We start from the raw sequence: 21,933 nt of genomic DNA, 5'->3' as shown, positions 1-21,933 counted from the left end.
TCTTCGTGATCTGTAGTGATTCCTCACCAGCTTCCAGAGATGTTTCAGCATCGCTCCCAACCACCATCAGTGTTCCTACATCAATCACAGTTCACCATCGGTGCTCTCACCATCGGAATCTCTCAACATCAGTGAGTTCCACTGCACACTTACACCCTGAGCTGTTTCCGTCTGGCATCCCCAAAAGTTCTTCTGTGTTCATCTCAACTCCTGTGCATCATTACCATCTCCAGCTTCCAGAGTGTTATCTGCTGGTCAGTTCCTGCTCGTTCCCTACTACAGTGGTTAGCTGTGGCTAATGGACACATTATCTCTGTGTCTTACAAAGACTTTGCTTATCCTGTCTGCATTGCCACAGTATATTATTACCATTGCGCCTAAGGAACTGTACTGCCATTTGTGTTTGCACATTTTACTGTTGAGTTTACCATTCTGCTGAACTGCCAAGGTGTTTATGAACTGAGTGTTTAAAAAACAAACTTTATCTTTTACTCCTTTGTCGTGGTCACGCATTTGGGCATCGGTGCTAAGGTTCCTTGCATGTCCAAGAATCCTATATTACCTCCACGGTTCAAGTACAATTCAGCCCCTACGCCTGAGGGTTCCCCAGGTCAGCCTCAGCCCACAGGTGTGACAGTAAGGGACAAGTGATTCATTGTCTCCAGGACCTCTCTACCCGGCTGGATGGAATTCAAGCAACCCTCCGTGGTTCAGGGGCATCCAGTGTACCAACTGCAGTACCTCAGGTGGTAACCCCACCCACCATTCCCGTTTCTGCACCTTATCTTCATTTGTTGACACCAGCCAAGTTCGATGGATCCCCTAAAGCCTGTCGGGGTTTGCTGAATCAGTGTGAGATACACTTCGAGCTACAGCCTGGCAATTTTCCTACCGATCGCACCAAGGTTCCCTACATCATTTCCCTCCTCAGTGGCTCTGCCCTGGACTGGGCATCACTTTTTGGGGAGAAATCTGATGCACTGCTTTCTTCGTATACAGACTTTGTGGCAACCTTCAGGTGTATCTTCGATAAGCCAGGGCGTGTGACATCCGCCTCTACCAACCTTCTTCAGCTGCATCAGGGAACACGAACAGTCAGTCAATATTTAGTGCAATTCCAGATTCTAGCATCTGAACTCTCCTGGAATGACAACGCCCTCTATGCAGCTTTCTGGCACGGGTTATCCAAACGGATCAAGGATGAGCTATCCACCAGAGACTTACCTCCAAAACTGGAGGAGCTCATATCCCTCTGCACAAAGGTTGATCTCCATTTCCGCGAAAGGGCGGCTGAGCGAGGAAGGTCCACGCTTCCCAAGACCTCTGCCGTTATTCCTCCTCGTAAGCCATCTCCTCCCAAGGATGAGCCCATGCAGATCAACTGCTCTCGTCTGTCGCCTGCAAAGTGAAAAAGACATCTGTCTGAACACCTGTGTATATACTGTGCTGCTCCATCCCATGTCATTAACGCTTGTACTAAGCATCAGGGAAACTCCAAATCCTAGCCAGTCAAGGAGAGGGCTGGCTAGGAGTGATGAATTCCTCTCCATCTTCCTGTGATTGCAATCTTCCTGTATCTCTTCAAGTGTCTCAGCGTTTCAGGGAACTTATTGCTCTTCTGGATTCTAGAGCGGCTGGGAACTTCATTACCGCTGAATTTGTTAAACAGTGGTCTCTACCCACCGAGAGACTCTCGTCTTCTGTATGCCTTACTGCTGTGGACGGCAGCAGGATTTCTGATGCAGTTATTGACTACAAGACCCTGCCTATCCATCTGAAGGTAGGAGCTCTTCACTCCAAACTGATATCCTTCCTAGTCATTCCAAAAGCTACGCATCCTGTAGTTCTGGGCCTTCCATGGCTCTGTCTTCATAATCCTCAGATTGACTGGAAGACTACACAAATCCTGGCATGGAGTCCTTCCTGTTTTGGTACCTGTCTTCAAAAGGTCCTTTCAGCTCGAAGTTCCACTTGCAAGTCTCCAGATGCTCTGCCTCCTTAGTACCAAGAATTTACTTATGTCTTCAGTAAGTCCTCCGCAGATATTCTTCCTCCTCATAGGGAGTGGGATTGTCCTATAGATCTCATCCCAGGGAAGACTCCTCCTCGGGGACGCACCTACCCTCTGTCACTTCCAGAGACCCATGCCATGGAGGAATATATTAAAGAAATCCTTGCTAAAGGTTTTATCCGGCCTTCCTCTTCTCCAGCAGGCGCAGGCTTCTTATTTGTGAAAAAGAAAGATGGCAGACTGTGTCCGTGTATTGATTATCGTGGGCTCAATTACATCACAGTGAAGAATCGGAATCCATTACCTCTAGTCACTGAGTTATTTCTCCGTGTCAGTGGAGCTACCATCTCCAAATTAGATCTGAGGGGTACATATAATCTCTTCCGTATCCGAAAGGGTGACGAGTGGAAACCGCGTTTAACACCCGGGACAGACATTATGAGTACCTCGTCATGCCTTTCGGACTCAGCAATTCCCCAGCTGTATTTTAACACTTTGTCAATTAAATCTTCTTTGATATCCTCTACCAGCATGTTGTGGTCTATCTCGATGATATTCTCATCTTCACTAACGATCTCAAGGAACATCATTACTGGGTGAAGGAAGTCCTGTCCCGTCTCCGTGCCAATCATCTCTATTGCAAATTGGAGAAATGTGTCTTCGAAGTTAAGTCAATTCCGTTTCTAGGATACATCGTGTCTGGTTCCGGTCTAGAGATGGATCCTGAGAAACTCCAGGCTATCCTAGATTGGCCTATACCCACGTTACTTAAAGGTGTACAAAGAGTCCTGGGTTTTGCCAACTACTACAAGAGATTCATCTGACGATTCTCCACCATCATGGCACCAATCACTGCTCTTACACGGAAAGGTGCGAATCCCTCCCAGTGGTCGGAAGAGGCCACTCAAGCCTTCCACCTTCTCAAACAAAAGTTTTTCTCTGCTCCAGTCCTGAAACAGCCTGATACCAACCTACCTTTCACCTTGGAGGTGTACGCTTTATCGGTAGGAGTTGGTGCTGTTCTATCTCAAAGAGCTGATGGTGGCAACTTGCATCCCTGTGGCTACCTCTCGCAGAAGTTCTCTCCTGCTGAGCACAATTATGCCATTGGCGATCAAGAACTTCTAGCAATCAAGCTCGCCCTAGAAGAGTAGAGATATTTACTGGAGGGTGTCTCTCATACTATTACCATCCTAACAAACCACAAGAATCTCCTGTACCTGAAAGCCGCTCAATGTCTCAATCCTCGTTAAACCAGGTGGGCACTCTTCTTTTCCAGGTTCAACTTTAAGCTCTCATTTTGCCCTGGGTTACAGAATCGTAAGGCTGATGCTCTTTCTTGCTCCTGGGAGCAAGAACATTAGTCTGAATCCACTGGTAAGCATCTTATTATCGACCCAGTGGCATTCTCCACCGTGGGAGTGGAATCTATGCCTCCGCCAGGGAAAAGCCTTGTAAAACCGGCTCTTAGAAAGAAAATCTTGCAATGGGCACAGTCTTTTCACTTTGCCAGACATGCAGGTATTCAGAAAACTTACGAGTTCCTTTCCATATCATACTGGTGGCTGACCCTAAAGAAAGACATCACAAAATTTCATTGCATCCTGCCTTAAGTGTGCCCAGCACAAGGTACCACGCCAATCGCCTTCTGGATAGTTGGTGCCTTTGTCAATTCCTCATCATCCATGGACCCATTTATCAATGGACTTCATTACCGATCTCCCTGAGTGTAACAAGTTTAATACCATCTGGTTTGTAGTTGACCAGTTCACCAAGATGGCACACTTCATGCCTCTTACCGGTCTTCTGTCAGCTTCCAGGCTGGCTCAAGTCTTCAGTCAAGAAATCTTTAGATTACATGGCATACCCAAAGAAATTATTTCTGATAGAGGAGTTCAGTTTGTAGCCAAATTCTGGTGAAGTTTGTGTTCAGCTCTCCAAGTCAAACTGAAGTTCTCCACTGCCTATCACCCCCAAACCAATGGGCAAACCGAGAGGGTGAATCAGGACTTGAAGGCCTTCTTCCAAATTTATGTATCCTCTTTACAAGATGACTGGGTTTATCTTCTTCCCTGTGCCAAATTTTGTCACAACAACCAGTATCATTCTTCATCTTCTTCTAAGCCTTTCTTAGCAAATTTAGGGTTCCATCCCAAGGTCCCTGAGTTTCAATCGCTTCCAGCAACATCGGTACCTGCAGCTGATCTCACACTTCGTCAGTTTTCCCAAAACTGGAAGAATATCCTTTCAACTCTCTTAAAAGCCTTCTCAAGGTACAAGAAATTTGCAGACAAGAAGCGTAAGGCAATTCCTGCCCTCAAACCAGGGGATCGTGCTTGGCTGTCAACAAAAAAATTGAGGCTGAAGGTTCCAAGTATGAAATTTGCTCATCATTATATCGGGACCTTCGAGATCGAACAAGTCATCAACCCTGTCGCCTATAGACTCAAGTTTTTTCATTTATAAAAGTTCCTAGGACATTTTAAATTTCTCTCCTCAAGCCACTGGTCCTGAATCGATTCCACTCTGCGCTTCCCACAGCACCCAAGGTTCAGACTCAATGTGGTGTCGAGTATGAGGTAGCCAAGATTCTGGACTCTCGCTTTCAGTACAGTCACCTCCAATACCTGACCGATTGGAAGGGCTATGGGCCTGAAGAATGTTCCTGGACAAATGCTTCAGATGTTCATGCTCCTAAATTGTTCCAGGCTTTCCACGCCAGATTTCCTCATAAGCCTAAGAGGTGTCCTGGGGCCACCCCTAAAGGGGGTTCTGTCATGATCTGGTTAATCATTCACACATTTTTACCTTCTAAGTGCCTTCTGAGACTGTCCCTGCGCTCCAAGCCTAGATTCCACCTGCGCAGTCTGCGTGCAGCGCGCTGTACAGCATCGCTTCAGCCTTCCTTCATTGATGCCTGCAGTGCTGTCATGGCGACTTCACAGCATGTTCCACCTGTTTCCATAGATGGCGTCTCCTGTCCTCCATGGCCTCTACCACCATTACTACAGGGTTCCACATGCTAACTACAAACCGACTTTCCCTCCAGAACCAAACATGGGTGCAGCCATGTTTGGCCTCATCACATGACCCTCCATAGCCTATCCACTGTGCTCCTGATTGCTCAGCCAATACCTGCTGCCAGCTGGTATAAATATCCTGCATTGGTTGTCTATCCCAGTGTTAGATGTCTCTCCTGTCAGTGAATGTTCCTGCTTGCAGTTTCCAGGTATTCCAGCTCCTGTGACCTCGCTCCACTTAAAGAGACCTGCAGCAATTTCCATCCTGCGGTGCTGCCTGACTCCAGTGGTGTTCCTACATCACTCTCAGTGATCTGCAGTGATTCATCACCGGCTTCTAGCTTTCAGTGGTGTTCCAGTATCGCTTCCAGCGGTGTTCCAGTATCACTCCCAGTGCTCGTTGGTATATGAACATTACTCTCCATGATCTGTAGTGATTCCTCCCCAGCTTCCAGCAGTGTTCTAGTATTGCTTCCAGCTTCCAGCGGTGTTCCGGTATCGCTTCCAGCTCTCAGCGGTGTCCTGTATTACCCTCAGCTCTCTGCGGTGTTCTAGCATCACTCCCAACCACCATCAGTGTTCCTACATCAATCACAGTTCACCATCGATGCTCTCACCATCGGACTATCTCAACATCAGTGAGTTCCACTGCACCTTACACCCTGAGCCGGTTCCGTCCGGCATCCCCAAAAGTTCTTCTGTGTTCATCTCAACTCCTGTGCATCATTACCATATCCAGCTTCCACAGTGTCATCTGCTGGTCAGTACCTGCTCGTTCCCTACTACAGTGGTTAGCTGTGGCTAACGGACTTATTATCTTTGTGTCTTACAAAGACTTTGCTTATCCTGTCTGCATTGCCACAGTATATTATTACCATTGCACCTATGGAACTGTACTGCCATCTGTGTTTGCACTACTGTTGAGTTTACCATTCTGCTGAACTGCCAAGGTGTTTATGAACTAAGTGTTTAATAAACAAACTTAATCTTTTACTCCTTTGTTGTGGTCATGCCTTCGGGCATTGATGCTAAGGTTCCTTGCATGTCCAAGAATCCTATATTACCTCCCCGGTTCAATTCCACACCAGCCCCTATGCCTGAGGCTTCCCCAGGTGAACCTCAGCCCTCATGTGTGACACACAATGAGTGATGCCATGATAGATCATACAGGGATTATGCATCCAACAACTGTAGGACCCGGCTCCACTCCTATAGACAAAACACAGAGAGAGAGCAATCCAATACAATTAATCAGTTAAAAAAGCAAGTATCACATCCTCCATGAATACCAAAACGAATGGATATATATTTAATTTGTGGTTTCAAACGGTTTCTAATTTTGGTAGCTGCTGTAGTTTCTTGAATATGTTTCCCTTTCTCTCATCAGGTACTATGTGTTCTATCTCTTTAAATGCAAGAAAAAAATTATTGATGATGTTCTATTTATTTAGAGGGGTGACGAAGAGTTTCTCAGTAATTTTTGTACAGGATTAAATGATAATTTATTTTCCATTAAATTCACATTTTCTCTGAGTCCTTTAGAGGTCTCCTTTTTTTATTTACCTATTTATGTGGAAAATAGTTCCTTATAAACCAAAACTTTTAGGAAAGGAACAGATTCTAATAGTTACATCGAGATGTCCAGTCAACACCATCATAATTGGCTTGAGGCAATTCCCTTTGGTCAATTTTCTAGGATTAAGAGGAATTGTATTGATACTAAGACTTGTGAAGAACAAATAAATGAGGTATCAGAGAGATTTGTTGGGAGAGGCTTCTCTGTATTGAGCAATGCAAAGTTAAAAATTGATGCCATATGAAGAGAAGAACTCCTAAAAGAAAAAACAGAAATAAAACCCATTGATGAAAAAGAACAATGGTCTTTTATCAGTCAATTCTTCAACCGACACAAAGAAACTTAGGGTGTGTTTAAAAATAATTGGAAGCTTTTACAATAAGATCCGATACTAGGGAAAGTTTTACCCTCAAATCCTTCTTTTATATACAGGAAGGCACCTAATCTAAAAAATCATCTTGTTAAAAGTAGCATTGAAACTGAATATAGACAAAGCATTAGGACCAAGGGCTTTCATCGCTGCGGTTGCTGCTTAATGTGTCAGATGGTAAAGACCAAAGATAAAAAGTTTACTAATATTGCAGTTAGTGGGAAGATATATAATATCAAGGAATTTATTTCCTGTAACTCTAAAAACGTTACATATGTGCTTGAATGTATTTGCAGTTTGTTATATGTGGGAAAGACCTCAAGACAATTGAAGGCTGAGATTGGCTGAACACATATATAACATCCGTAAGTCATTAGAAACATACATTTTCAGCACATTTTATATGTAAGCACAGCTCTGAAGAATGTCATATTAAAAATGTTTGGGGTGTCCAGCAAGTAACATAGTAACATAGTAACATAGTAACATAGTATCTGAGGTTGAAAAAAGACAATTGTCCATCGAGTTCAACCTATTTGTGGTGTCCTATGCATGATGATTTGACTAAAATTTCTGACTGATGCTGCTGTCAGCCATTGCATTTTATCCCTATTTATAGTAACTATAATGCATGACTATGCACCATACCCCTGGATATCCTTATCCAATAGGAATTTATCTAACCCATTCTTAAAGGTGTTGACAGATTCCGCCATTACAACTCCCTCGGGCAGGGAATTCCAAACACGTATTGTCCTTACCGTGAAAAAGCCTTTACGCCGTATTGTGCGGAATCTCCTCTCCTCTGACCTGAGCGAGTGTCCACGAGTCCTCTGTGTTGATCTAACCAAAAACAGGTCCCGCGCAAGCTCTGTGTATTGTCCCCTTATATATTTGTAGATGTTGAGGGGATCATATCCCCTCTTAGTCTCCGCTTTTCCAATGTAAACATGCCTAGTCTTTCAAGCCTTTCCTTGTATTCCATCGTCTCCATGCCCTTAATTAGTTTGGTCGCCCTCCTCTGTACCTTTTCAAGCTCCAGGATATCCTTTTTGTAGTACGGTGCCCAGAACTGTACACAGTATTCAAGGTGTGGCCTCACTAGTGATTTATATAACGGGAGTATAATACTCTCGTCCCTAGCATCAATACCCCGTTTTATGCATGCTAATATCTTATTAGCCTTCTTTGCTGCAGTCCTACTTTGGGTACTACTGCTTAGCTTGCTATCTATGAGGACACCTAAGTCCTTTTCCAGTACAGAATCCCCTAATTTTACCCCATTTAGTAGGTAGGTGTAATTTTTGCTCTTGTTACCACAGTGCATTACCTTACACTTGTCTGTGTTGAAGCGCATTCTCCATTTGGCTGCCCATGCTTCTAATTTAACTAAGTCGTTCTGAAGAGACTCGGCATCCTCCTCTGTATTTATAGCCTTACACAATTTGGTATCATCTGCAAAAATTGACATCATGCTCTCTAGACCTTCTGTTAGGTCGTTAATGAAAATATTGAACAATAGCGGTCCTAATACTGAGCCTTGCGGCACACCACTTAGCACTGCAGTCCAAGTTGAAAAAGATCCATTAACCACAACGCGCTGCTTCCTATTATCTAACCAGTTTTTGACCCAAGTGCATATTGTGCTTCCTAGCCCTGATTCTTGTAGCTTGTATATAAGTCTCATGTGTGGTACAATATCGAACGCTTTGGCAAAGTCTAAAAAGATTACATCCACGTCTTTACCCTGATCTAAGTTTGCGCTTACTGTTTCATAAAAGCCAAGTAAGTTGGTTTGACAGGATCTGTCCTTCATAAACCCATGTTGATTCCTTTTAATGACCTTATTGGTTTCAAGGAACTTCTGAATACTATCTCTTAGAATACCTTCCAATACTTTCCCCACTATAGATGTAAGACTAACTGGTCTATAATTACCTGGTTCAGCTTTACTTCCCTTTTTGAATATAGGCACTACTTCCGCTATACGCCAGTCTTTGGGAACCATACCTGATATAACTGAATCCTCAAAGATCAAAGATAGCGGTTTTGCCAGTTCAGAGTGAAGCTCCATTAGAACCCTTGGATGAATACCATCGGGCCCTGGTGATTTATTAATCTTTAAATGTTTTAATCGGTCACAGACTACTTCCTTGCTTAAATAAGTACCTATCAGTGTGATATTGTCATTATTGAGATTGTGTGTCAGTCCCTGAATTGGGTCCTCTCTAGTGAATACTGTTGAAAAAAACTCATTTAGTGTGTCCGCTATGTCATTATCATTTTTGCTTAAGACTCCCAACTTGTCTTTCAAAGGGCCTATACTCTCCTTTTTTAATCTCTTGCTATTAATGTATTTAAAGAATTTTTTGGGATTCGCTTTGCTTTCCTTTGCTACTAGTTTTTCAGTTTCTACTTTAGCCGCTCTTATTTCCTTTTTGCAATTTTTGTTACATTCCTTATAGTGCTGAAATGACTCTGCTTCCCCGTCAGATTTGTATTTTTTAAATGCTCGCCTTTTCTTGCCCATAAGTTCCTTAATCTTTTTGTTAAGCCACATCGGTTTATGATTTTTATTCCTTTTTTTGCTACTCATAGGAATATATTTGAGTGTATTTTTAGCTAGCAGGAATTTTAGTACCTCCCATTTCTCCGTAGTATTTTTTCCTAAAAACAAACCTTCCCATTCAATATCCCTGAAAAATACCCTCATCTTTTCAAAATTTGCTTTGCTAAAGTTTAAAGTCCTAGTTGAGCCAGTATAGGGCTGTTTGTAGAAACTGATATTGAATGTGACCATATTGTGGTCGCTGTTTCCTATGGGTTCCCCTACTATAATACCCGATACCAAATCCTGATTGTTTGTTAATACCAGGTCTAAGATTGCATTGTACCTAGTTGGTTCCTCAATTAGTTGGACTAGGTAGTTATCATTTAGTGTGTTTAAAAACATACTGCCCCTAGCAGTATCACATGAATCATTTTTCCAGTTTATCTCTGGATAGTTAAAATCTCCCATCACTACTATGTTTCCTACTCCTGCTGCTTTTTCAATTTGCTTTAGTAACAATTCATCATCAGATGCGTTGATACCAGGCGGCCTATAGCATACATCCAATACTAACTTTTTTGTTCCTTTTTCCCCGCATGCAATTTCTACCCATAATGTCTCAACAGTGTCTACAGTCCCCTCCTGAATATCTTCCCATATATTAGGTTTTAAAAACGGCTTTACGTACAGACACACCCCTCCACCCTTTTTATTTAGTCTGTCTCTCCTAAACAGTGTATAGCCCTCTAGATTGACTGTCCAATCATGAGATTCATCCCACCAAGTTTCAGTAATGCCTATAATATCATACTGTTTGCTTGCTGCAAGTATTTCTAGTTCACCCTTTTTACCAGTAATGCTTCTGGCGTTTACATACATACAACTAAGATAAGTATTTTCCCTTGCGTTAGGGACATCTTTCACCTTATGTGGCAAGGATGACCTGTAATCGTCATTGGTTAGTGCTTTGGTAAAATCCCTTTTAGTACCCATGTTAGTAACCTTACCGCCTGCTCTTACCCTCCCCCCAACTTCTCCCCCATTTAGTTTACTACCGCCATCCCCACTATTCTCACTGCATGACCCGTAGTTTCTAGCTAAACCCTCCCCCCAGGCTCCTAATTTAAAATCTCCTCCAACCTTCTAACCATCCTTCCCCCCAGCACCGCTGCCCCCTCCTCAGTCAGGTGCAATCCGTCACGACAAAAGAGATGGCGCCTGACTGAGAAGTCCGCCCAGTGTTCCAGGAACACAAACCCCTCTTTCCTGCACCAATCCCTAAGCCACACATTTACCTCCCTAATCTCCCTCTGCCTCCCTGGACTAGCGCGTGGCACGGGTAATAATTCTGAGAATATTACCTTAGATGTCCTTGCCTTCAGTTTCTTTCCTAAGTCCCTATAGTCTTTCTTAAGGACATCCCACCTTCCGCTAACTTTGTCATTGGTGCCAACGTGCACCAAGACCGCCGGGTCTTTGCCAGCCCCTCCCAACAATCTATCTACCCGGTCCGCGATGTGCCGTACCCGAGCACCCGGGAGACAACAGACTGTACGGCGATCACGGTCCCGGTAGCAGATTGCCCTATCTGCCTTCCTGATGATAGAATCCCCTACCACCACCATTTGACTAGGTACCTCTCTATCTTTTATCCCAACCGCGCCAGAGGGACCGCACCTCTGGATGCTAGAGGGAGCAGTCTCCTCCGGCACCGTCATTTCTTCACTATCATCCTCCGATTCCTCGTCCAATCGGGCAAATTTGTTCGGGTTTGATAGTTCGGAGATGTCGTGCCTCCCCCTCTTTTTCTTCCTTCTAACTGTGACCCAACTGGCTACCTGATCATCATCCTCTTCTACCAGTGACCCCTCCCGCAACTCCTCCACCGTTCTGTCTAAACTACGCTCGAGATTGTGAATCTCCCTCAGTCGCGTAACGGTTTGCTCTAGATCAGTTACCTGGGCTTCCAGGGCAACCGTTCGCACACACCCCGTGCAGATGTATTCACACTGGGCCGGTAGCTCCAGGTGTGCATACATCTTACATGACATGCACTGAGTGGGGTCCTCAATCACAGCCCCTCCCATATTGTTTGCAAGGTCTAACTCCCTGTTACACTCAAAGAAAAAGCAGCAAAAATAAAAATAAAAATAAAAAATAGAAGACAAGCAATATCACTTATACAATAATTAAGCTGGCTTATACTTATCTATCTTTGTGCGGTTCTTGGTCCTTCACTTTTATGCAGCCGTAGTACTCTCTCCTGCGGCACCTATACTCCACTTAGCAGTTGCAGTTGTTCCAGCTCACTGCTCCTCCTTTTCACTCGGCTTCCAGCTCCTGCTAAGAAAAAGAAAAAAAAAAATGCCCCTCACACCCGCACAATCACCCCTCTGCTACTCCAAGTAAGAGACCCTCTCACTCACTCACTCACAAGGTCAGCCCCTTGCAGACTCACCAGAAGTTTAATGGTACTGTAAATGTGTGTTCCTGATTGTGTATTATAAAACTCACCTTTTTCTGTATTCTAACTCACCTTTTTACTGTTTCCAACTCACACTTACAAATCCCAGCAGCACTTAGAAGAGACCAGCCCCACAGAGCAGGCTCCAAGAGTCTAGTCACTGCTTATATAGGCTCACCCAGCTGCTTCAATCAGCCCCTAACCCTCCTGATTACTCCTGATTACTCACACCTGAGTTAACTCCTCTGGCTATCACCTCACACTTTATTTGTTTTTTTATTTTTTTCCCTCCAAAAGAAAAAAAAAAACCCAGTACAGATATATTAAAACAAAAGGAAACAGTATAGATACAAACAATCAATCAATCAATCAATCAATCAGAATCAGATTACTTTCTCTCACAAAATTACTATTCCTATATGGATAGACAGAGATTAATCAGAGTTCACCTTTTTACTGTTTCCAACTCACACTTACAAATCCCAGCAGCACTTGGAAGAGACCAGCCCCAAAAGTGAGAACACGTGATATGGAGAAACGCTTATCTCAATCTGAGATGCGTTGGATATATAAGTTGAGAACCCTTGTTCCCAATGATCTCAACACTGAGTTTGAGTTGAAATGCTTCTTAACTAAGTGATAACTCTTTCTTTGCTTCATACAGTACATGTATAGCAGCACTTTGCTTTGTATTTAATATGTGCCCAGTTTGATTGCCTTTATTTGTAATATATTATGCTTTATATTGTTATTTTTTCTTCTTTGTATGCACTAGTAAAAGTGCTTCAAAATGGAGTGTGGACTTTTCTGGGACTTGATTATCTGTTTGGTAACTAAGGAAACGGACCATTAAACACTATGGATGCTACATCACTTCCTAATGCATGAGTCCCGTCTGTGGAATACATATGAAGCGACTTCCGCCTGTTTGAAATGCAAGGCCATTTTGCTTCTGGTTGCGGCTTCTTGGGATATGCAAACAGTGTATTGACACTGATCAAGTTCACCCAGGTGTCCGGGATTATCTGGGCATAAAAGGACTATTCAGCAGAGCCAGTAACTCGCTTCAGACGAAGGACGTAAGTTTGAAACACGTTAAGCGTGGCTCTGAATCCCCCTGGCTACTAATGCTGTGTGCTGGTTACCCTGAATGGTTTCAAGTGCCCGGACCTGTGAACCAATCCTGTCCTTTACTGCACCTGGAAATTGAAGGACCCAGCCTGCTGCTGTTCAGCCCCTGTGGGATGTTTTGCATCTTGTATTAAATGTGTTTTTTTTATTTAGACATTCTGCACTATTTTTCTCTATTTTCATTTTGCATACTGTTGAGGAAAGCCCATACATCATTCAGCTCTAACTAGATACTTCATCTGGACTGATTTGCGGCTATCCTGGATATTGTACTACATGTTTGATTACATCCTCTTTATTGTAAGTACAAACTTGGAAATAAAAAAAAGCGTGGCATTTGTGGAACCCCGCTGCATGATTTCCTTGTTTTTTCTTTTTTGTCTCTATGTCTATATGATTGAGATATCCAAGGACTCTAGGATCCCTATTCATTTAGGTGATATACATCTGTTATTTGTGGTGCTGTGCTGTTCCACTGGTGTGAGCTTGGTACTATACTTTTGTGCTGTGAACTGTGTATCATTTTTTCATCTCTTTAAATGATAAATTCTTCACAGATTAATTCTGACATTCTGCGAAATGTCCCGGGATACTATGATTACTAACGTTATTTAAAATGTTTTTCATATGCTCTAAGATACGTATTTTGAGCTGTTCCTTTATTTTACCAACATAATTTTTCCTGCATTCAGAACTATATTAAGTACAGTATGTCATCTGGCAATTCATCAGGCTGCCAATCTTATATGAACCACTAAATGTTTTACTGTATCTTTGCTACAAAACTGACAGACTTTACAGTGCTCACTTGAATAGAAGCCTTTTATCCTATTAACCAATATACTTTTAAGAGACTTGGCCTTCTTGAAAATAACCTGTGGTGCTTTTAGTAGAACCGATCCTAACACTGTGTCTAAAGTCAAGATATTCCAGTGTTTTTTAAAACATTCTTTGTTTTTTTCTCTTTATTATTAAAAGTAGTAATAAAGGGGGTGGAAAGCCTTTCTCACTAAAGGCATTCTGTTTATTCCTATATTCTAGAAGTTGGTATTTCTGGATAATTCTTGCTCTTCTTTTCTTATACAGTTTGTACCTTAATCAAATTGTGTGGACATATTTTCTCCTTGAATCATGAGCTATAAATTTCAGCTTGTGTATCGAATTCAACATCTTGGACACAATTCTGTCTTAATCTTATGAATTGAGAAAATGGAATATTTTATTTTAATAAAAGTGTAGGTGTAAATTTTCTTTCCCATTTTCCAGTTTTATGTGTCCAAAACAGATCAAAAAAATACATTTTACTGTTTGGAAATTCTAGGTACATTTCAGATTGTATTCCTTAATATTAAGGTATATCATAAACTTTGAAAAGCATTCTTCCCATCCCAAAGTTTTAACACGTCATCTATATAGTGCTTAAACAGTATAATGAAAGTATCATAATTTTGAATGGACTTTTCCATTCGCCAAGATATACTGTAGATTAGCTAGACTCAGAGCACAAGGGTCCCCATTGCGGTCCCGCATTGCTACAACAGGTACTAATCCTGAAACTTAAAGAGGCTATTAAAAAAAAAAAATACTTTAGACATTCTATTATAAATTTTCAATTTTTTTCTGTAACCTCAGGGTCATTCATCAAATATCCGTCAAGTGCTATAATTCCTTTACTATGTTGAATACTTGCAAACAAGGCCATAATATCGATTGTACACCAGTTGTTATTCTCTATCCAGGTCACTTTATCCAAGATCTTCAGTACTTCAGTTGAGTCTTTTATATAGGCATTAGGCACAGACACATATTTTTTAAGATGCATATCTCTTGTACAAATTCACATAGGCCAAATGTTGCTGAGTATATGCCCAATACATTAGGGCAACTCAGGGGGTTTTCAAGCTGCTTATGTATTTTTGGAAGATAACAGAACATGGGCATGCTTCGGTGTTCAACCCATTGATACCCATATTCCTCCCTTAAAATTCAACCATCATAAACACCTGTTTTCAGCAGTATATATATATATATATATATATATATATATATATATATCCATGGCCATAAGGTTTGAGAATGACACAAATATTAATTTTCACAAAGTCTGCTGTCTCAGTTCTTATGATGGCAATTTGCATATACTCCAGAATATCATGAAGAGTAATCAGATGAATTGCAATAAATTGCAAAGTCCCTCTTTGCCATGACAATGAACTTAATCCTAAAAATAACATTTCCAATGCATTTCAGCCTTGCCACAAAAGAACCAGCTAATATTATGTCAGTGATTCTCTCGTTAACACGGGTGAGAGTGTTGATGAGCACAAGGCTGGAGATCACTCTGGCATGCTATATGAGTTACAACAACAGACTGAAAGCTTTAAAAGGAGTGTGGTGCTTGACATCATTGTTCTTCCACTGTTAACCATGATTATCAGAAAGGAAACACATGCAGTCATCATTGCTTTGCACAAAAAGGGCTTCTCAGGCAAGGATATTACTGCTAGTAAGATTGTACCTAAATAAACCATTTATCAGATCATCAATAACTTCAAGGAGAGAGGTTCAATAGTTGTGAAGAAGGCTTCAGGGCACCTAAGAATAGTGCCAGGACCATCTCCTAAATTTTATTAAGTTGCAGGATCAGAGCACCACCAGTGCAGAGCTTGCTCAGGAATGGCAACAGGCAGGTGTGAGTGCATCTACATGCACAGTGAGATGAATACTTTTGGAGGATGGGCTGGTGTCAAGAAGGGCAGCAAAGAAGTCACTTCTCTCTAGGAAAAACATCAGGGACAGACTGATAGTCTGCAAAAGATACAGGGGTTGGACTGCTGAGGACAGGGGTAAAGTAATTTTCTCAGATGAGTCCCCTTTTAGATTGTTAGGGGCATCTGGAAAAATGCTTGTCCAGCGAAGGAAAGGTCAGCGCTACCATCAGTCCTGTGTCATGTCAACAGTAAAGCACCCTGAGACCATTCATATGTGGGGTTGCTTCTCAGCCTTTGAAGTGGACTCACTCACAATTTTGCCTATGAACACAGACATGAATAAAGAATGGTACCAAAACATTATCCAATACCAACCTTCCAAGAACAGTTTGGTGATGAACAATGCTTTTTCCCAGCATGATGGAGCACCTTGCCAAAAATGCAAAAGTGATTACTAAGTGGCTCGTGGAACAAAACATAAAAATTTTGGGTGCATGGTCAGGAAACTCCCCAGACCTTAAACCCAAAATATCAAAATTATGGATCCATGGTCAGGAAACTCCCCAGACCTTAATCCCATAGGCAAATGCAGAGGGGGTTCCGGTTGCCTAGAACCCCCCCCCCCCCCCCCACACCTCTTCTTGGCAAGTGGCTCAAATTACGACAATAGCAATGGTATGTAATGAGATTACTAGAGCTGACATACAATTTAAGGGACAGAGCAAAGCTGCTGCACATGCCCAGTGGTTGCAGCTTCTTGTAAAAAGTATGCTGTGTGTCAGTCCCCAATCAGTGCGCTGGAACAGAGAGTAGCTACCAGGAAGAAGAGACAGGAGCCTTACCATGAGGTGGGAGAATGTGTGCTTAGAAAGTGCAATACTGGTTCTATTATGTTTGTGTATTTATTATGGTATGTTTAACCTTTTCCTGACCATTTATTTATATAATTTTAACGTTTAATACAGCCTGTACTATAGACCTTCTATAGTGTTAAATATTAATACTGTCTTCCATACAGTTTCCAGTGTATTAAAATACTAATGTTTACATTAATGTCCAGGGTCATTACTAGGATCTTCTACCACTCCTTCAGACTCCTGCACTTGCTCCAATGTTCCACAGAGTGGGAGATTCTGGACTATGGGGGTAATTCTGAGTTGATCGCAGAAGCAAATTTGTTAGCAATTGGGCAAAACCATGTGCACTGCAGATGGGGCAGATATAACCTTTGCAGAGAGAGTTAGATTTGGGTGGGTTATTTTGTTTCTGTGCAGGGTAAATACTGGCTGCTTTAATTTTACACTGCAATTTAGATTTCAGTTTGAATACACCCCACCCAAATCTAACTCTCTCTGCACATGTTATATCTGCCCCCCCTGCAGTGCACATGGTTTTGACCAACTGCTAATAAATTTGCTGCTGCAATCAACTCAGAATTAGGCCCTATATTTAAAAAAAAACCTCTAGAAATCCTGCATTTGCCACTGAATCCCATTGAGAACTTGTGGTCAATACTCAAGAGGCAGGTAGACAAACAAAAACCCACAAATTCAGACAAACTCCAAGCATTGATTAGGCAAGAATGGGTGGCTATCAGTCAGTATGAATCCCAGTAGTTGATTGACAGCTTGCCAGGGTGAATTGCAGAGGTCTTGAAAAAGAAGGGTCAACACTGCAAATATTCACTCTTTGCATAAACTTAATGTAATGGTCAATAAAAACCTTTGACACTTATGAAATGCTTGTAATGTTACTTCAGTATACCATAGTAACAGCTGACAAAAAGGTCTAAAGACACTGAAGCAGCAAACGTTGTGAAAACCAGTACTGTATAATTCACCAAATCTTTAGTAATCCATCAGAATTTTAAAGGAAATCCTCAAATTGTATTCATACAGTTTTGTAGTTTTTGCAATGTTTCAGTCAGATTATGTAGGAACCTTTCTTAAACAACTTCAGTAGCAAATCAAAATGCAGTCAATACACCATCACAGAACTGTATGTACAGCTCTGTGATGACGTATTTACTGCATGTTGATGTCCTAAAGTGACATGATGCAGGACTTCAAAGTGATATTTTAACTTGTTCTACTATTAACATTTCCAGATGGAAGTCTAGACCTGTATATATCACTTAGAACATTTTAGTGGGGTTGCTCCAAAATCCTGAATTAAGATATACTGTAAGAATGTTCTTTGTTACGTATGAGATGGGTGGTCTTCAGGTTGCCGACTGTCGGGATCCCGGCGCATAGTATACTGGCGCCGGAATCCTGACAGCCGGCATACCGACAGTTTATCTCCCTTGTGGGGGTCCACGACCCACCTGGAGGGAGAATAAATAGCGTGGCGGGCGTAGCGCGCCACCATGCCCGTAGCATGGTGAGCGCAGCGAGCCCGCAACTTCGCAAGGGGCTCATTTGCGCTCGCCACGCTGTCGTTATGCCAACGGTCGGGCTTCCGGCGCCGGTATGCTGGTCGCCAGGAGCCCTGCCGCCGGCATACCATACCACACCCTATGAGACAGTTACTGTACTGTAGGTCAAAATCTGACTTTTGGGTTCAATTCCCCTTTAATATTTAGTAGTGCATTAAGAAGTGTTTATAGAGGAGAGATTTTAGTAAAAGCATTTTAGAGTAGACTTCGTTTTTCAAGGTCCTGTAGTTAGAATACACTGGACCCTATATTCATTGTTCTGTATGAAAAAGTAATTTTACTTCAATTCTTACCTTTGAAAACCGCTATGAAAGTGCTAATCCTAAAGTAGTATTTCTAAAATGAAGGGAATAACACAGCATGTTCTTCTGACCTCCTATTCATCTCTCTAATACAAGTAAATAACACCTGTTTTATCTTCCCATTGCAATTTACAAAGTAACTGTACAACTATCATTTATAAAATATCAAATAGATCCAGTACAGTACAATAGCAACTTTGTCTGATCCCAAATATCTGTATTTGTAGTTAAACTAAAAACAAATAAGGTATGTGATTAGAAGTGAGATACAGTTATAAGAAGGCCAATAATCAGAGACGTTATAATGCTACTGAATGACAGTAATTATTTCAAAAGATTAAAATTATCAGCAAGATTTTCATATAAGTTACCCAATAATTTGGTGAAGTAAGGAAAATTTATATGGTACTGTACCTGTTAATTATGTTGGTAACACTTGTGGGGGACTCCCACAGGTCTGGAGGAGACACGGAGTCTTGTAATTGGCATTATTATTCCACAGGTGGCACACCCAAACTTTACTATTATCTTCTTTTCCCTATAGGCTGGTAGTGTTGTGCTGGGCAGTGACACCACTTGCCAAAGCCATAATCACAATTTACAGTACTCTCCCACTCTCTCACGCCGATGGCAGCAGGTCACCTTCCCACATTCTGGCTACTTCCTATAGAATTGGGCCAAAAGTGACATGATAAGGCAGGCAGAGATCCGCATAGGCTCAAAGCCACATAAACTCCCTGAATTTTTCTGACATGTGTTGAGGATAGGCAGGGCTAGCCTTAGTGATTGACAGTGGTGGTCAGGTGACAGATGGGTGCCTATTAGGGATAGGTAGGAGGAGTATGCACAGGGGTATATAGTTCAGGGTTTTGGCAGCCATCTTCCTCTTGCCAGTTTTTCTTGGATGAGGGTAAGGCATACTGTCAGCATTTTGTCAGTTATTTTCCCTCTTTTCAATACTGCACATACTACTGCTCCCTCCCTTTATATTACAGTCAGTGTGCGCTTTATGTGTTATCCACACTGTTCTGCTGCAGCATGCCCCGTCCCAGAAGATCAGTGCCCCCCCCCCCGCCGCCTGGCTGAGGCCTCCCGATCGCTCGCGGCAGCGGGCTATCGCCGGCCGCGGGTGCGCGCGGTCCCCCCCTCCGCTTCGCCGCCCGCCAGAGACAGGGTCCTGCTCTCCACGGGCGGCGGTGCTTCCCCAGCGTCGGCCGTTCCCGGAGCCCGTCGCAGCGGCAGAGCCGCGCTCGCCGGGGCTCCGGCCTCCACAGGCGTTAGTACGCCTCTCCACACGGCCGCGATTGGCGGGTGGGTGCCGCGAATCAGCGGTGAGGAGGGGAATGAGGGGTCTTTCACCAGCCAGCTCCCCTGCGGGTGCCTGGCTGGTGCAGGATGTAGTGTCCCTGCCTTCTGGTCCAGGGACAACGGGGGGTGCGGGGCCTGCGTTTGAGCATGCGCAGGCTCTGTTTCCCCCCACCGTTTCCATAGGTGCCAATATCGGGGTGGACAGCGGGGTGTCGGGCGTCAGCGGGCAGACATCTGGGATTTACCCCGGGGCGCTCCCGGTGTCCCAGATACTGCTGCCGCCTGTGAGTGGCCTGTGGCCCAGCGAGCCGACGCCGTCTGCTGGCCAGCTCCTGGTGCACCAGATGGGGTCGGGACCAAGTTCCTTGGCCGCTCCATTCGCGTGCTGGGGCGGCACGTATACGGCTTCGCCCGCGGGTTTCCTTCCGGCGACTTCGGTGTCAGTGGCCTGGTCGGGGTCATTGCAGCTCCCGGTCATGACTTCCGGGGCGGCACCCGCATTCCGTGGGGTTCCTACCCCCTTTTCGTCCACTTATTTGCCGGCGGCGTTTACGCACGCGCAGGAATCGGTGACCTCCTGGCCCACGCCGAGTGGTCCGGGTTTTGCGCAATGGGGGGGTTCTTACTCCAGTGGTTTTACCCCAGGGTCCCTCGGCCAGACGCCTTACTGGGCGTCGCCGTTTTCACAGGCTCCGTCCACTTGGCACGCTGGTTTTACTTCCCCGGGCACAGTGCCTCCAGCGTCTGGCGCAGCGTTTGAAATGGCGGGCGTCGCGACATCGGGCTTGCCCGCACTCGGTTCGCGGCCCCCACTTGCTGCTCCCCCTCCCCCGCTACCTCCGGTTCCCCCCCCCGGAGGTGGCTGTTTTTGTGCCTCCCCTCCCCCCCCCCCTTCTGTTTCCCCAACAGGTGCAGGTACGGCGAGGGGGGTCTCTCCCCCGGCCGGATTGTCGGGGGCCACGACGACAGCAACATCCAGCGAGGCACAGACAGGAGCGGCAATGCAGGCTGAACATGTGGAGACGGGGGGATCTCGGGTCCCTGAAGAGGTTCCATCCGGCCCCGCCATCGCAGCAGTTGACGCGGGCGGTCCTCCTGGAACGGGTGAGACATTTAATCCTTCTTCTGATAGCTCTTCTTCCAGCTCCTCTTCTGATACTAGGTCTTCCGGGTCCCCCAGGCGCCCGCGTAAGTTAGCTAGGCTCATTGCGCATCGCTTGCACAAGAAAGAGAGGAAGGCTAAGGGCGCAGCTGCGGCAGCCACGCCGGACCCTCCGCGTTTTACGGAAATGGTGCACTGCGCTAACACTGTGGTCACCAGGGGTTTACGTAAACGGATGAGGGAGAAGATTAAGAAAGGTAAATACGTCGACATGTTCACCCTTACGGATGACATGCGGAAGGCTTTCGATAAGGCCAAGAAGGTTGGTGGCATTGGCGAGAATGCATTTTGCAATTTTCACCAGTGGCTCCGGGGGTTTTTAGTGTTCACGGCATGCTACGCCGAGACGAGGCCTAAGGAATATCACAACACGGTCAAGTATTTGTACCTGGTGCATGAAATGTACTTGACATCCAAGGGTTACGCGTGGAGGGATTACGATGAGAAATTCCGTCGTAACCAAGACGGTAACCCGACACTACCCTTGGGTTTCAAGGACGTGGAAGTTTGGTTAGAGGTCACTCATCAGAATAAGCCCCTCTATGAAGCCCAGGGCGGTAAGCCGGGTTTCAATGTCCGGCCGAGCCCGCCCACGGGGAATAAAGGAAAATGCTTTGCCTTCAACGAGGGCAAGTGTTCCCGGGGGGCTAACTGCCGTTTTCGCCACTCCTGCAAGGCGTGCGGCGGGGGGCACCCGGCCAAAGATTGCCAGTCCCCTTCCGGGTCCAGGCCCTCTGATGCTGCCGAGGTGCCCGGAAGTGGAAAGTAAGGCGTTTTCCCCCATCAACGTCCCCGAATTGGCTAAATGGTTGGGCAGTTACCCCGACGTCACTTCGGGGTTGTTTTTGTTGGAAGGTTTTCGTAGCGGTTTCAGGCTTCCCATCCCGGAT

This window comes from Pseudophryne corroboree, chromosome 4 (assembly GCF_028390025.1).
Source record: "Pseudophryne corroboree isolate aPseCor3 chromosome 4, aPseCor3.hap2, whole genome shotgun sequence".
Lineage (NCBI taxonomy): Eukaryota > Metazoa > Chordata > Amphibia > Anura > Myobatrachidae > Pseudophryne > Pseudophryne corroboree.
Note: the sequence above shows the minus strand (reverse complement) of the source record.